The sequence below is a fragment of the Triticum aestivum genome, chromosome 3A (assembly GCF_018294505.1).
Source record: "Triticum aestivum cultivar Chinese Spring chromosome 3A, IWGSC CS RefSeq v2.1, whole genome shotgun sequence".
NCBI lineage: Eukaryota > Viridiplantae > Streptophyta > Magnoliopsida > Poales > Poaceae > Triticum > Triticum aestivum.
The window spans coordinates 674,488,357-674,493,393 of NC_057800.1; the positions used below are offsets into that span (position 1 = coordinate 674,488,357).

Below are 5,037 nucleotides of genomic sequence, written 5' to 3' on the forward strand. Positions count from 1 at the left end.
TGGCGGGTTAGCTGAGATACAACCGTACGGTCTCATCATTTCCTCGCGGGGTAACCAATTGTCCTACCAGATGTATGTACTTCCTCCATTACCTATCCGCTTGATCGGGCCTTGTTTCAAAGTGTCCCGACCCTCAACATCTGACTAGGAAACACGTACATGGGAGCTCCTATCGGGCGCCCGAACTTTTTCCCTGGCGCTCGCTATAACGCCCAGTTGGGCCGGCCCACGAATCGCGCTCAGCAGCGAACACAAAAGCTCGTGATTTTTTTTTGGAAAAAGACATCTCCAGGTCTCGAACACCAGTGGCGGCGCCACGGTAGGGGCCAGCATGGTCGGCCGCCCCGGGTAGCCAAAATTACGTATACAAAAAAATACGGTTCGTTTTAGTACATGGGCCAATACATGTGGGGATTTGCAGGGGAGGCACAAAGGCCCAGTTGCAGTCCACGGCCTAAAACAAGTTAGCACGGCCACACCCAATCCTTCGACCCCGTCTCCTTTCCAGAATATCCCCAATCGAGCAAAGCAGTAGCGAGAGTAACCTAGCCGTCTCCGCCTCGCCGCCATAGAGCTCCGCCTCGCCGGACCGTCGGCTTGTCGCCGAAGAGCTCTGCCTCGCCGGGCCACCGGCCGCGGGCACCTGATCCACATCCGCCGTTCGCCAGTCCACGCATGGGCGGACGGAAAGAAGCAGCGGTGCCGGGCGTGGCCTATGAGGGAGGAGGCAGCGGCGGCAGTGGATCGAGCTCATGCAAACGCATAGCTGCTGTTTGCAAAATCAGCAAGCGCAGCCAGCAGGTAAATAGTCCAATCCATTCTTTGCTACTGAATCTCAAGCTCCCGTTCCTTCAATTTCTAGCGAATTATTGAACAGGTTCAGTACTTGACATGGTGATTTTGTAATGTATAGGGAATCTTTAAAAAGATGAAGCCAATTGCTACTTATTTTGCAACTCCACCATCTAATGAATCTCAAGCTCCTGTTCATGTTCATGTTCCTGAACCTGATGCTAACATTTTATCCACTGAAGCCTCAGATGCAAACATTGTAGAAGATATATTTGCTGGAATTGATGACAAGAAGATCATAGAACATTTTCACAGCTTGAGAGACCGTAGAGGCCATCTACCAAACCCTCCCCGTATACTTACGACTTAGGGTAAATACTTTTGTTATCTGTTTCAAACTATTTGCTTACTTGTTCCAATACATGTATTGATATCAGCTTGTTGACCTGTTGTAGGTATCTATTAATCATGGAGTTGGACATTTTGGGCCATGGAATGCATTATTCAAGCAACGGGAGTCCAAGTTAGTAGTTATGTGTGACGTTTATGTTATATTTTGTGATTTTAGGTGGTTACAGCCTAGTTCTTGAAAATCTTGAACTGTCCTAAATCATTGGTCATGTAAATTTTCGAATGCATCTAGCTTCATATTTCAATTTTATGAGACTTGGTTCAGCGGACTTGCATTCGTCAATCAAATTTTTTATTCCTTCAATGTTTCGCCCCGGCTAAGTTCAATTCCTGGATCCGCCACTGTCGAACACACAACCTTCCAGTTTAGGTACGAGTCCGCTAGCCACTCAATCTATCATGTAAGTAGTGATTAGTAGCGGCGGCATAATAAATAATGTCGCCACGCTATTCTATTTCATAGATTTTTTTGGTAAAAGATCGTGACATTGAAATAGTTCATGGATTTTGAAAATTGTTCTTCATTTTGGAGGAAAATTACACAAACCTGAAAAAGTTCATTGGCTTTCAAAAAAGGTTCATCAAATTTGAAAAATCTTTTAGTGGTTTTGAAAAGCGTTCATCAAAATAAAAAAAATAATGCATTTTCATTTAATGTTCATCAAACTTGAAAAATAGTTCAACGAATTTGAAAAAAAGTTCATCTAATTTGGAAAATGTTCATCGAAATTGAAAAAAAGTTAATAATTTCTCAAGAAAAGTTCATCAAATTTGAAAACAATTCACCGAATTTGGAAAAAAATTCATCGGATTTGAAAAAAGTTCATCAAATTTGAAAAAAGTTCATCGAATTTGGAAAAGAGTTCATCGAATTTGAAAAATGTTTATCGGATCTGGAAAAAGGTCATCGGATTTGAAAAAAGTTCATCAAATTTGAAAAAAAGTTCATCGAAATTGGAAAAAGAGTTCATCGAATTTGAAAAAAGTTCATCGAATTGGAAAAAAGTTCATTGATTTTTATGAAAAAAATATCAAATTTCAAGCAAAAACATCAAACTAGGAAGAACAAAAAAAAGGAAAAACAGAAAACAAAAACGAAAAAAGGAAAAAGGAAAAGAGGAAAGAGAAAAAAAATAGATAATAAATTGGGAAAAAGATTGTAGTTCACATATAAGCGAGTTTTTTTTGAGCAGCAGTACAGACACAAGCGCTCGTATACACGCGCATACACTCATCCCTATGAACGCACGCACGTACACCCTACCCCTATGAGTACCTCCGAGAGACTGAGCCACCATATCATCTTGAGATTTACGAAGTCACCATAGGTGCCTCGTTGTCGACGGAACGTCTCCTCTCACTGAAAGCGCATCGCCGGAAATCATGAAATAAATTCAAGAATACTGCGAGCACTAGGATTTGAAACCCTGGTGGATTGGGGATACCACTGTCCACCTAACCAACTCAACCACAGGTTAATTCGCCACATATAAGCGAGTTGGCGTGATGGTCAGCGATGCTTTGCTCGACACGGATGTTGCTGGTTCGATGTAACTACCGAGAAAATTGCAGGTACACACACGTACTCGGCCCCCCTCAATCTCGGCCTGCATTCTGATAAAAGAAAAGCAGCCCATGTAAAAGCCCACCACTATTCAGATTGTCCCGTTAGCCTCCGCTCCAGTTTCCTGAAAAGCCATGTTCTCCCTTGATTAGCTTGAGATTTGGGCAGGCGCCGGGGCCGCCGTCCTGTGCCCTAGCCGTCCGCCTGCATCTGCTCTTCCTGCTTTCCTGCTCGCCATGCGATTCATACCGCGAGCTGGCGATACAGCCCACTTCACTGCTCCAGCCAACGCACTAGCCAAGGTTGACACATCATACTATACTGATCTCTTCCAGTTTCTCATCTTGTATCAGTTTTGAAATTTTACATTAGATTTCAGTTTTTTTGTTGTGTGATTTGAGATGCTATCAAGAATTCATATCGTGTGCATGTCCAAAAAATTATTCTGATGCAAATTATTTTGTACAAGTTCATATTTGTGATGCAAAAATATTCCTATGTCAAACGTATACAATACAGCTAATTCTGAGATTAAAATTCATCAACATGAAAAGAAAAAAGCCGCCAAACACTGATAAGATTAATTTGTTTTCTAAGCTGGTTGCTTTGAGTTTTCAACTACAGAAATTATTAGGCTGGTCTGCAAATTTTCAACTTTGTTCTTCATGGATATCTTTTACACCGATTTTTTTATCTACTTGGCTTGGCCCCCCATGCCTAAATCTTGGTTCTGCATGCAAGTTAGGACCAGTTCTTTTGGTGGCTTCCAGAATAAGCTACAATAAGCTACCCCCTACCTAGCTTATTCTAGAAGCTCAACCAAATTTATTTTTTTAGAAGCCTAGTAGTTAAGAATTGACTAATAGGCTTTTAAAAAAAAATTGATTGGACTTCTAGAATAAACTGGATAGGGGGCAGCTTATTCTGGAAGCCTAAAAAAACTAGCAAAAAAACTGGCCCTTAGGCTTTTTAATAAGTGTCATGCATATGCACTTGAAGAAAGAGAAGCACTCTAATGATCACTTGCATGCCGTACTTTCATAATGATTACATGCTCGTCCCGAGCTATGAAAGAAAAGGTGGTTGCACGCTTCGTATGCGCGATCAGCTAGGAAGGGTCATTCTGCTTTGCTTAAATTTGAAACGGTCGCCAGTTACCGTGCTCCAAAAATAATACAGCAATACATACTAGTTTTTTTATGCTTTTTAAAATTAGGACCTTTATAAACGTTAAATGTTAACTACTCTCCCATGTATAAAGCCGGACGCATGCATTCTCCACATGCACGTTGTGTGTCGATTGCAGGGAGCAAAATCTGCATTCGTATGGCTCTCAATGTGTAACGGTACAGGTATGAAAAAACAAGAAGATGAAATCAACAATGATTCTTAGCATGAGAAAATTCAAAATGTCTTCACTCTCGAAACGAAAAATCATATTCAAAATCAATTTTAGCACTAAATTCGTCGCGACAAATTTTTTAAAACTAGATCTCATGTTGGTACATTCCGATGACTTTTTTCTGGTCTAAAATTACCACATCTAGGCTACATGACTTATCACACATCCGTATGTAAGTTATCATACTATTTACATAGAAATTACCTGGCATAAGGATGATTCTCCCAACCATCTCCTCACAAGCACATGCATGCATGCACCAAGGGCAAAAATGCTGATGATATCCTAGATTCTTTCTATTTTAAAAGTTCCAAATGATTTATAGTTTAAACCCGTCAACTGATTGAAAATCCGTTTCACCATTAAATACACGCTTAAAGTGGGGGTGTGTTGTCTCTATTGGGTTGGGGCCTTCTTCATAAGGTGTCACGACGAGATCGTCAAAACTAGAACACATGTCGGTATGTTTCGACAACATTTGTTGGATCAAATGTTACCACGCCTGGGCTACATATGTTATCTTGGTGTTCACACTGAAGTTACCGAGGTATGTTTAAAAAGAACATGGGTCAAAGTTACCACAGTGTCTGTACATAAGTTATCAGGTTAGCAATGCATATATTATCATGTTATTTACACATGAGTTATCAGACGTATGTTTTTAACAGCTTTTCACATTGGTCAAAGTTATTGTGGTGTTTGTATGAAGTTCTCAGTCTGTGGTTCATATGTTACCATGCTACTTACGCATAAGTTACCAGGGGTATGTTTTTTCAACGACTTGTATTTCATGGGTCAAAGTTACCATGGTGTTTGGACGCAAGTTATTAGGTCTGCAGAGTGTATATTACCATGCTATTTACATAAA

The 5,037-nt window shown here is 40.6% G+C and overlaps 1 long non-coding RNA gene across 1 annotated transcript; it reads left to right on the plus strand.

Moving 5' to 3' along the window:
- Window positions 1–1,056: 1,056 nt before the first annotated feature.
- LOC123059040 (uncharacterized) lies at window positions 1,057–1,507 on the plus strand. Its single transcript, XR_006427353.1, has 2 exons — window positions 1,057–1,163; window positions 1,248–1,507. It is a non-coding gene; the product is annotated as an uncharacterized lncRNA (long non-coding RNA).
- Window positions 1,508–5,037: the final 3,530 nt, after the last annotated feature.